Source organism: Psammomys obesus, unplaced genomic scaffold (assembly GCF_907164565.1).
Source record: "Psammomys obesus unplaced genomic scaffold, mPsaObe1.curated_primary_1811, whole genome shotgun sequence".
Lineage (NCBI taxonomy): Eukaryota > Metazoa > Chordata > Mammalia > Rodentia > Muridae > Psammomys > Psammomys obesus.
Window position 1 is genome coordinate 8,749,736 of NW_026596120.1, and position 12,646 is coordinate 8,762,381.

At 46.0% G+C, this 12,646-nt stretch overlaps 1 pseudogene; it reads left to right on the forward strand.

The window, feature by feature from the left end:
• The first annotated feature begins 8,725 nt into the window (after positions 1-8,725).
• On the forward strand, positions 8,726-9,108 carry LOC129693139 (ubiquitin-60S ribosomal protein L40-like; annotated as a pseudogene).
• The last annotated feature ends 3,538 nt before the right edge of the window (positions 9,109-12,646 follow it).

Here is a 12,646-nt window from a genome sequence, read left to right on the forward strand (position 1 = left end):
AATGACCCCACCAGGGGACTGACATCAAGACAGACACGTGTCTCCCTGTAAAATATGCTTTCCCTGCCCCCGCTTACCAAAAGCCGTCAACAATATTCCTCTAACTAGCATAGGGTGTGTGAATCCTGAAAGCAAGAATACCCTAGAGACGCCCCCAGGAAGGGCAAAATGAAGTCACTCTGGCTGGCTCTTCCAATGGTCTTGCCCACCACCTCTGCGATGTTTCAGAGAGAGAGGCCTAGACAGAAACTGCTCTGGGTGGGCCAGGCCCAGATCCCTTCCTTGCCTGGCACTTTTAGAAACTCCAGGCAAGTGTTAGTGGGAGCCAGTATCCTAGTAGGGAGTAAGCTGGATATGAAGACAGAAGGCATGAACTCCAGGCACCCGGCCATATCTAAGCTAGGCAATTCTCCGCTGCCTCCAGGGAATGGTTCCTCTCCTGAACACCCTCGTGTGAACACGTGGTCTGAGATGAGGCACTCCAGGAGCCGATGACATCTAGGGTTTACCTCCTGGACATCAAAAGGATGGATGATTGACCAGGATCATGAACTGGAATGTGCAGTGCCCTAGTACTTGGGGCCCAAAGCAACATTTTGGAATCAGTGATTGTGTTTTGGAAAGAAATCAAAGCAATGGACAAGACAGCTGATAATGTCAGAGAAAGACAATCGTGAGAACATGTGTATGTTTGTCCCATTCAGGCTATCACATTTACTTGAGGTGAACCAAGAAACTCTGCACTCTGAAACCAGAGTATTCATCTCCAAGGACTCCTTTATCCCTTTGATTAGACTAGTAACTCAAGGGCAGAGCAGCTGACCAGTTTGACCCCACTGATGTCACACCAGAAACAGGGCAAGCACTGAATCCACAAAAGAGGGTAGACAACTCCTGTGCAGATTGGGAAAGGTGGTTCATTCCCCATGGCACTAAGAAAGATGACCTTATGCTTGCTACCCACCTGCCTGTACCACCTGGCTGAGTGGCAAACGCCAGGTGGAAAAAAAAGCCTGGTACCCCCAAGTGCTATAGCCTGAGTTGTGTAGGCCTGCCTGAGGGCTTCACTGGATACACACCCACCCACAGCTCTGCTTCTGGTCCTACAGCTTCCTTCATACCCGCAGCCAGCCCTGGGTCTCACCCAGCACCAGTCACTGCGCTACAGACAGTTCCTTAAGGAGACTGGGCCCTCAGCGGGGAAAAAACTTAGGTGGGATAAAAATCCCAAAAAGGCTTCCAAGGAAGACAAGACTGGAGTTGTCCTTAAAGGTAATGCAAAAAAAAAAAGGGGGGGGGGGACATTATTTATGTCAGGTAGGTCAGTCCGTGTGGCAACATCCAGATGGAAATAGACACTGTGTTCAGGGACAGGCAGTGTGGGGCAAAGGGCTTGCCTTGCAGTGAGGCACACATAGCTAAGTTTCAGCCTTGAAGCCTCATTTTCAAGGTGTTCTGGAGACCCCTCAAGCAGTGCCAAGAGTGCTGAGCCTCCCCCTCCTCAGCCTCACGCTGAGATTTTCACGGTGTATAAAGTCATGGAAGATGCTGCCTGGAGGTTCTGCTGCCCTCCCCCCCCACCCCCCCCCCCCCCCCCCCCCAAGTCTAGTCCCAACAGTCTTGGGTGGCAACTACTCCCACAGATAAATCCCCAAGATCAAGGTTCAGTTTTCCCTGCCTTGGAACATGGGAGTCAGAGTGAGTGCTGGGACCTTAGGCACAGACCCCAGGTGCTGGGCTGGCTGGGACACAGACTTCAGCCAGGGCCCCTACCCAACCTTTGCTTTGAGAATAGCATTCCACTGCCCTAGAGAGCCACAGAGCATCACTGCACCAGGAAGCACGGAAGGGGGGTGGGAAGGAGACTTGGTAGCCACACAAGCATCACGATATGAGTTCAGATCCCAAGAACCCACATAAGGTTGGATACAGCAGCTCGTTTATATAATTTTTAAAGTGTGTGTGTGTGTGTGTGTGTGTGTGTGTGTGTGCGCACATGTGCGTGTGCACAAGTGCGTGTGTGCATGCCATCGGTGCTCAAAAGGACAGAAAACACCACCTGACCCCTTAGAGCTGGAGCTACAGATAGGGTAATTATGAGCTCCCCAACATGGGTGTGGGGAGTTGAACTCAGGTTCTCTCCAAGGTAACTGTGGTTTCTCCAGCCCTGAGAGGAACTTTACATGGCCCTACTCTGCCCTGTTCTCCCTCCACAAGAAACCTGCCTCACTATACCCCAGCAGCCACATGTGCCAGCCTTGGTCACAGGTAGGCATACTCCAAGGAGAGTGTGAGGAAAGGCCAGGCCCATGCTTCAGAGGGGCTGTCAGGATGTGGGAACAGGCACATGCTCAAAGAATGTGGAGGTCAGAGAAATGGAGCCAAGGACTCAGGCAGTGCAGCCAGATCCCACACTTTAGCAATGGAGAATCCAAGGCCAGGCAGGGAAGAGCTCTAGGCCGCAGTGTGCAGAACAGCAGCTCTGGGCTGGGCCTGTGTTTCTCTCTGGGTAGAATTGAGCTTAAAATGGCACTTGGGCTACAGGGGCCTGAGCAGCCCACAGCATGCCTCTTCCACTCAGGGGTCTGTGATGTCCCCCTTAATGGAGCAGAAGCTGAGCTTCCCTCCCTCAGTGCTCAGTGTCCTGCAGAGCCCTTCTCAGGCAAGGATAAGAAGAATGGGAGGCTACAGAAGAGAAGAGGCTCAGTTCTCACCATGTAAAAACCTGCTCACACCTGCCTACAGCTCTGCCCTTCAGACACCTCGGCTGAATCTTCACCTGTCCAGCAGGGACCAGCAAGGTGCCTGCCTCAAAGGACCTGGGGCAGAATTCACCAGGTCACACACCTAGCATAAGCATGTTCCTCCTCTCTATGAAGACTCTCTTCTTACCACAAACCCATGCAATGCCCCCAGGACTCCAGCAAACACCTTCCCAGGCTCTCCCATGTGTTAAGTATTTAGCTTCGAGACATGGGATCAAGGCCCAGCAGCAAGCATTTCTCTTCCGAGTCTCATCAGAGCCTAGTCCACCAGGAAGGACAATTATACTCTGGCCACAGCAGCCTCCCCCCCAAAGAACTGACCAATGGCTTGTATAGTCAGTCAGCGATCTATGACTTTCCAGTGCTGCTTACTTACAATAGACGATCATGCCCAGAGAAGTTCCAAAGGACTGGCTGAGGTCATCATAGCAGGCTGGTATCAGCAATAGGAACGGGGTATGAGCAGATAAGTTTTACTAATATCATACAGCTGAATTTGGAGAACATACTAGCTTGAATTTCCATTTCAGGCCCTGCAGTTTCTAAGACTATGCAGCCTTGGGCAGGACTCTTAATTCTCTGAACGTCATTTTCTTTTGCAAAATAAGATAACACCTTAGTCCCAGAGTAGAAGCGAGGATGGCAGGAGATCTCTATCCATAAAGTGTCAAGTGTGGTATGAGGCACGTGGATGGGCTCAGCCACTGTCCCATCTAAAAAAGCCAGAGGGCAGCAACACAGTGAAAAACCATCAAGTATCAGGGAGCAGGCCTCAGTTCTAGAGCGTTCTCAGAACAGCAAGAAGACAAGAAACCACACAGGAGCTTGCTTTCAGAGACAAAGAGAAAATATGATTGAGCAGCCTGAGAATACTGTTATACAAGAATGACAATATTTTCCTTACTAGGGCTCTTGTATGTCAACAGCTGATAGGGAATGGAAGCAGCCACCTCAAGGCCACTAGGTACCTCCAACAGCACAGAATGGTATGTGAGTCCTTGTGGAGGACGGATGAGCTGGGACACAGCGGGCTCAGAAGCCAGCTTCGGAAGGTCTGGGTTCCGCAGCCTGTGGAATGGGGCTGTGCACTAGGCACTCAGTCTAGCCACGGCTCCTCCCTCTGTTTCCGATTCCTGCGAACTGGACCATTTCAAAGTCACGGGCACGAGGCTGACTTAGTCAGGCCCAGGAAGGGAAGGGGCTGCTCCCTAAGATTAACCAGCTAATATGGTACAGCCGTGCAAGAGCAGTCAGAGTGAACCCATTCTGCCAGACCACACCTCCACCCCATGGGACTCTGCTCATTTGCTCAGCCCCACTGATAACGCAGAGATGAGACAGACCCCTCCAGCCCACAACCAAGGCCTCTCAGCAACTGCCACCCATTCACTGTCTGGTCCTGTCAGTGCTTCTCTCTCTCTCTCTCTCTCTCTCTCTCTCTCTCTCTCTCTCTCACACACACACACACACACACACACACACAGAGAGAGAGAGAGAGAGAGAGAGAGAGAGAGAGAGAGACGTACCTCAGACACAATGGGTGTTCCTTCAGCTTGCCACCTGTGCTCTGCTCACGCAGCCATGACAAGCTTCCTTGTCTTCTTTGCACCTCCTCTTCCCACTGCTGCTGCGGTGCTCCGACTCTCTGCTCTCTGGTCTTGGGTCATGGCAAGCACTCTCCTGACCTTGCACATTCCAGCTTTCTGCTCCGATAGAAGTAAGAGAAGCACTGCCATGGAGCTGCTGCCCCTGTCCACATACAGGGTGCTCTCCCCTGCCTTGACTTCTGCACACTGCACCCCGCCTCTATGGCCCATCCACGTGCCTTCATAGCTTTTCCATGTACTCTGCCTGTTTCTGTGGTGCCATTCTCCCCAGCAATGCAGGAAGTGCTCATTGTGTACATGCTGACATGACTTAGCATTACTAAGATTCCCTTCTTTTTGTAGAAGGCACCTGGAATTCCTGGAGCCAATGACCCCACAGAGGCTAAGTTCCTCAGCCCCTGTTGATCTGCTCTAGGACCCACTACGCCGCACCTTCCAACCAGAACCCCATGGTATAACACATCCAAAGCAGAAGAAGGTCACCTTGTAGCTAAAGAGAATCAGAGAGGAGCCTCCTCATTTTCCTAAGAGGAAGTCTCAATTAATTTACTGACCCCAAAACCCTGAATAAACAGGGCGATTCCCAGTCTACTTCTGGAACTCCTCCAGATAGTCTTAAGGGAAGAAAGCAAAGCTCTGAGAGGAGTGTGCTAGAGCCTGCTTGAGCCTTCCAGAGTCCAGGTTCAAGCCCTCATTCTGATCCTTTCTACAACGCTATGCCACCTCCTCCATTCAACACCCTTAGAGGAGACAATAGCAAACCCTCAGCCCTTCACATGAGCCACCAATTTCAGATCTTGGGGACTCAAAGGAGAAGTAGCAAAGGCCCCTCCACGACTGGGTCCATCTCACAAAGTACTCCCCAGGAGCAGCTCCCTGTTCTTTGGAGGAACCTCCCATACCCTTCCCACGTACTGGCTGGGGGTCAGGGAGCAGGAGGACAGGAACAGCACCGCTGGGAGAAGTGCTGTCTTCCCTGCAGGTAGTTGCCCCTAGGTGATGCTGCCAGGGCTGAGGGACAAGGCCTGCGAGAAATGTAGCATCTTCTCGAGAGCCAGGACTGGAGACCAGCGGTCTCTGTCCCCAATGCAGTCACAGGCAGGCAAAAGCTGGGAGACCTCTGAATGCTTTGCAATGTCTGCTCAGAGAGATTTTTCCTGAGCAGCAGGTACCACCAAGCACTTGTAGAAACTTCCCAGGCCCAAGCTCTGCCGGCCAGCATTGATCGTCACACCACCAGAAGCAGATTCTTGGGTCTGAAGGGGCAACTGAGGAGCTGATTTGAGAACCTGCCCCTGCCCCACAGGAATCCCCATTCTAGTTCTCAGGCCACATGGGTCAGGCACGGAAGAGCAAAGCTCTGCTTTCATCAAGTAGCCAGGGATCATTGACAGTCAGGAACAGCCTGAGTCTATGTGCTAAGGGATATCTGTGGCTAGAGACTAGAGACAGAGGTCACTCCATCTTCCTACTGAGAGCCTCTGCCAGTCAGACCATCCACTGCCTGGGCCACATAGTGTGGGCCACATGGCTCTCTCAGCTCAGTGCCAACAGGCCAGACCAGGGTGGACACTGGTTCGAGATAATTATTAATTATTCAAAATAATGAAAATGTCCAAGAAGAATCTGGCTTTTCATTCTAACAGAAATGAATTGCAGTGGGCAGGGCCAAGAGACAGGGTTGGGGCCAAGGAGGCTCTGACAGCCATAGAGTGAAAGAACAGACAGAGCTTATGAGAAGGCTGACTTTAAAAATATTCTTACAGATTGAATCTGAAGTGTCCCCCACAGGCTCACGTTTTCAGTGCCCAGATTGTGACAGATTGTGCCCAGGTTATGCTGATGGTTCTGTATCCTTCAGGAAGGAAGGCCTGGTTGGAAGGAACAGATTAGTAGGGGAAAGACTTTGAAGGTGTGATACCCAGTTAGGGCTCTGGCCTGCTTTCTCTGCTACCTAATCAGTGCCATGTGAACCCTTTGCTGCTGCAGACTCCCACACATGAGTGCCCCCATGAGCCTTCCCTGAAATGATGGACTGGATCTCTCTGAAGCTGTGAGCCAACACAGCCCACCCTGAAGTTGCTGCCGTAAGGTACTTTGTTGTGTCATGCAGTCACAAAGAATAGATAATGCTGATTCTGGGATCAGGGTCAGAGAGGACCAGAGAGGATGTCCAGAGAGCCTGGAAAACCATAGCAAGTGCAAAGCCAGTGGAACCTAAAGAATCTTCAAGGTAAAGAACAGGGCTTGAGCATAATTAAACCTACAGACTTCACCAGCTCCAGACTCTATGCAAGGATGACTATATAGCTAGGGCTGTGCATCCTTGGAGCTCACATCCTTAAGGAAGACATGAGCACTAGTCTGATAACAGCTCAGGCTCCACTGCTATGAACAAAGGGATTCCAGGAGGCTGTGAAAGCTTACAGGAGGTATGCAGTCGGACTTGTCGCCACTGTGACAGAATCTTGACATAAACTACAGAAAGGAGGACAGACCTTTTTTTGCAGGCATTTCAGAGTTTCCAATGCATGGCCTCCTGGCTCCGTTGCTAAAGTGACTTACCTCATGGCAGACAGAAAGAAGAGAGAAGAGGTTTGAGACAAGATATAGCTTCCCAGGGCATGCCCCCAAATGCTGGTGACCCACTTCTGAGGCTCTGCCTTCCAATAATGTCATGTGAGAACCTCTCAAATAGTCTCCATCTTTCATATTCATGAGGGTGGAGAGTAGATACATTTCCTAATATTTACTGCTATATTTAAACTTTTGTCCACTAGCATTCTTACTGAGGTCTGCTTGCTCCTCTCTGAATGGGAGTGAGGATTGAGATCCTAAGAGAAGCCCCCACTTCCATATAAAAAGAAAATGTATTGCTCCCAATACACAAATGAAAATCAAAGCTCAGTCTCCCAGAATCTTTGTGATGCAGCAACGGCAATCCTAAGAAGAAAGTTTATAGGTTGTAAATTTAGAAAGTCAAGAGAACTTAATGGTTGCACCTCAAAATGTTAGAAAAACAAAACAAATTCAAAATTGTAAAGAAATAAGTAATAAAAATTGAGGCTTAGAAGATGCCTAAGTCCTCTAAGTGCTTGTCATACAAGCATGAAGACTGAAGTTCAGCTAAATGGAAAGGCAAACACAGTGGTATGCATTTATAATCTGAGCACTGGGAAACTAGAGACAGGTATATCCCTGGAGTACATTGGCCAGCCAGCTTAGCCAAATCCATTAGCTCCACGTTAGGGAGAGACCCTGTCTGAAGAAATATGGTGGAGAACAAGTAAGGAAGACACCAACATTTGCCTCCACATACATACACATGCATGCATACACATTTGTATGCACAAACACATACACACACATACAAAGAAAAAAATGTAAAGCAAATTAAAATCAAGGCAGGAACTAATAAAACAGAAACCAAAATAATAATACAAAGGATTAAAGAAACAGTTTGTTCTTTCAAAAGATAAACAAGACCAAAGACATTAGTCTAAGCATCAAAAGAAAAACAGAAATTGAGAGCCTGTATTAAATTCAGAAACAACAAAGGAGTCATTATAATAAATATGACCAGAATCCAGAATATCATTGAAGAATATTTTGGAAATGTATGCATAACTGTACTTTTCAGTTACCTTATTGAATTCTTCACCTAACACTCTATACCACCCCAAACCCCCCTAACCTCCCAACACTAGGTAGGAGAGAAAGAAGGGTAGAGGAAAAAGGGGACAGAGATCTTTTAGACAGCTTCCTGCGGATTAGGGGTATCAAATTCCTTGGAGCAAGTGCAGTCTTCATCGTCAGGATATCTCCAACCAGCAATCCAGCAAACAGCAAAAGCATCAGCAGAAACCAGCATCAGCAGAAACCAGCAGCAGCAGGAACCTGCAGCAACAGGAACCAGCAGCAGCAAGGGTGGCACTAGGGGAACAGCAGGGGGAACAGCAAAGGCAGCAGCAGCCCCAACAGGCCTTCTTGGGGCTCTTGCATTTATGCCCTCTGAAGAGCCCCCAGAATTCTAAACATAAACTATCTGCAGCTGACACAAGTCAGGCTCCTCCTAGAGCACGAGACAAATCATAGTCAGCTGCTGTGGACAATCTAAAGCAGAACCCTATCTCACACATGGGATTAAAACAAAAACATATTCACATGACATAATTGCTTTTTTTTAAGAAACCAAAATCTTCACTACATGTATATTCCAATATATTGGAAAATGTAGATGAAATAGATAAACTATGGGTCTTATCTACCAAAATTGAGTAAAGTTGTTATTAAAAGCTAGAAAAGGGCTGTCCTTTTTCCCTTCAACAAGGCAGCTGAGCTGTGGACGCCATCATGCAGATCTTCATGAAGACCCTGACAGGCAAGACCATCACTTGTGAGGTTGAGCCCAGTAACACCATGGAGAATGCCAAAGCCAAGATCCAAGCCAAGGAAGGCATCTCACCTGACCAGCAGAGGCTGATATCCGCTGGCAAGCAGCTGGAGGATGGGTGCACCCTGTCTGACGTCAACATCCAGAAAAAGTCCACCCTGCCCCTGGTGTGAGCCTGAGAGGCATCATCAAGCCGTTCCCTCCATCAGCTTGACCAGAGGTACAGCTGTGACAAGATGATCTGCCCCAAGCGCTACGCACAGCTGCACCCTGTGCAGTCAAGTGGCGCAGGAAGGAGGGTGGCCACACCAACAACCTGCACCTCAAAAAGAAGGTCAGATAGAGTCGGGGCCATACCTGTGACTGGAGGGAAAAAAAAGCTGGAAAACATCTCTAAGGGTAATAAGATGGGAGCAGTAACACGCAAATGGCAGGAATCGATAGATTTCCATTGAATTCTTCCAGATTATTAAAGAACTGATATCAATGCCCCTGAAACTACTCCATTAAATACAAAGAGAAGGAACACTTCCAGACTTATGCATAACCCTGATAGCAAAGCCAGGCAGGGACACACAAAAAGGAAAACTACAGACCAACTTCCTTAAAGAATACAGATGCAAAGTGCTCCATCAAACACTTGCAGACCAAGGACTGGAAAGATGGATGAGCAAGGCAGTGGGTGACTGCAGTGACATGGTGTTTTCTATATGTAACAGGCAGTTGCACATAGGAACTGACAGCAGCTGTGGCTGCATGCACAGACATGCGCAAGATCATGCCAGACAGAATCCCAGAACACAAAATGGAGATGATCAGGAATTAATACCTCTAGCCAGGGCGCTCATGGCAATCGATGGCTGCTGGAAGGAGGAAAGTCAGTTTTCCTTGGGGATGTGGTCCCGTGAGTCTACCCAGGCTCCAGTAGTTGGCTCCACACCCATGCACACACCGGAACACTAAGTGGACACTGTGGACCTGAGAAAAAGAAATAGCACGTGACACTGGAACAGAATGTTGGGGGGGGGGAGGATAGGAGTAGAATTGGAGAGGTGAGTTTTGAAGGCAGATGTGATCAAAAGACATTATATGCATGTATAAAAGTATAAATCAACAAAAGATCATACAAAATGATCACACTGGCTTCCTTACAGGAAAGGAAAAAGTGAGTCCACATAGGCATAGCCATAAATGTACAGAACAGAAATAGGATCAAGGACAAAAATTACACTACCATCTCAAAGATACAAAGAAGACCTTTAACAAAAATTAACGTCCATTCATAATAAAGAATCCCTGACAACTGTGGAATAAAAAGATCATACTTTAATGTGAGAAAGACAGCAGATGACAAATCAACAGCAAATACTGTAATAAGTGGACAGAAAAGTAAAAATATTTCTCCTAATATCAGTAATGAGGCAAGGGTGTCTACTCTCATTATTCTTATTCAACATAGCTTTTGAAATCTTTGCTATAGTAATAACACAAGAGAAAGCAATAAAAAAGATACTGATGGGAAAGGAAGAAAGCAAATCATCCCTGTTGGCTGATTCTATGACTCTATACTTTGAAGATGCTAAAGACATCACAAGAAAAGTCATACATAATAAATACTTTCAGTATAGTACCAGGATGTAAAAATCAGTACACCAAAAAAAAAAAAAAAATGCTATCTTTTCTTTTCTATATGGCCATGATAGAGTTGCTAAAAATAATTTTTTTTAAAGTCAGGAATATAATTCCACGGAGAGATGGCTCAGAGGTTAAGAGCACTGGCTGTTCTTCCAGAGGTCCTAAGTTCAATTTCCAGCAACCACATGGTGGCTCACAGCCATTTATAGTGAAATCTACTGCACAAACACACATGCAGGCAGAACGCTGTATAAATAGTAAACAAATACATCTCTTTTTCTATGTCTTAAAAATAATAAAGTATCTAGGCAAACACCTAAGCAAAGAGATTAAAGTCCTCTAAAGTGAGAATTATAAAGTACTGGAAAAGGAAATTGAAGACTCTGGGGGACTAGAAAGACCTCCATGATCCCTGATGGTCAACATTTATATTGACAAACATGGTCATTAGTACCAAAAGTAAACCACAGATGCAGTGAAACCCCCTTAGAATCCCAATGACATTTTTGAAAAAAATAGAAGGGGAACCAATCACATATAATAAACTGAATAGTCAAAGCAATCTGAACAAAATAAACAATCTGGAGTTATCGAACTATCTGACTCCAAACTATACTTCTGAATCATGGCAATAAAAGTTCTGGCACAAAACAGTCATGTGAATCAGTGAAACAGAATAGAAGATACAGAAGATGCAGAAGATAAGAGCTCACACAACTACCATTATCTAATTCCTTACAAAGATGCATAAAATTACACTGTAAAATAGAGTCCCTAACAGATGGTAATTGGTAAATACTTTAAAGGCCCTAAAGACATTCTTATGCAGAAGACTGAAGCCAGATCATTATTTCTCATCTTGTACAGAAAGAAAGAAAGAAAGAAAGAAAGAAAGAAAGAAAGAAAGAAAGAAAGAAAGAAAGAAAGAAAGTCAACTCAAAAATGGATCAAAATCCTTAATATAAAACCTGAAACCTAGAAACTATTAGAAGAAAACATGAATGAAACCCTTCAAGGCACAGTCATCAGCAGCAAGTTTGTGAATAGGATTCAGATACTCAAGGATATAGAAGAATAGACAATGACATTTTATCAAATTAAAAAGCCTTTGTCCAGCCAAATTAAAAAGTAATGGTCAGCAGAGTAAAGAGAGAACCTGAAAAATCTTTGCTAGCTATTTCCCTAGCAGAGGATTAGTAGCCAATGTACGTAAAGAACTCAGAGCAAATAATTCACTCAGTAAATGGGTAAATGAACTGAGGACATTTTCAATAAAAAATTACAATGGCTAATAAGTACATGGAAATACAAACCAAAAGTACACAGAGATTCTATCTCATTTCAGTCAGAATGGTTATCAAAGGGCACTTATTACTATTGGTAAGATTATAATTAGTCTAGCCACTTTGGAATCATTGTAGCAGTTCTTCCTCCTAAAACAAACAAACAAAACCTTTAGCACTAAGCTGGGGGCAGTGACTTCTGTCAGTAAAGGCTTGTCACGCAAACACAAAGACCTGAGTTCCACCCTTATACAACCTTTTCAATCCTCATCGAACCACATTAACAAAACAAAACAAACGCCTGGGCATGGTGACTCTTGCAATCCCAGCATGCTAAGAAACAGAGAAAAGCGAAGCTCATTATTCACCCAGCTTTGCCAAGGTTCAGACCAGTGAAAAACCCTATCAAATAGAAGATGAATAGCACCTGCGGAATGACAACCAAGATTGACTTCTGTCTCCCCACATGTATGAAAACGCATTTGCATGCACACTCCCCACTCCACAAATACACAAATACAAACACACACACACACACACACACACACACACACACACACACACCATAATATTACTGTAAAATCCAGTTATACCACTCTTGAGACTATAATCCAAGGAATAAAATCAGCTTCCTGTGTAGAATCCTGCATATCCATGGTCATTGTGAAACCATTCAATAACCAACATAGCATAAGCCTAACTGCCCATGAACAGATGAAGAGGTAAAGACATTTTGAGTTTAAATGCACAATGGAATGTTAATTCGTCAGTAAAGCAGAACAAAATCATATTATTTGCAGGAAAATGGACAGAACTGTACATTGTCATGGTAAGTGAAGTAAGCCATACTCAGCAGAGCAAACATCATATATTTTCTCTCAGATGGAGAATTTATAGCAAATAAGGACACAAAGCTAAGAGCAGAGTGTTAGGGCTGTGAAATGTGATGAGAAAAGTTGAAAA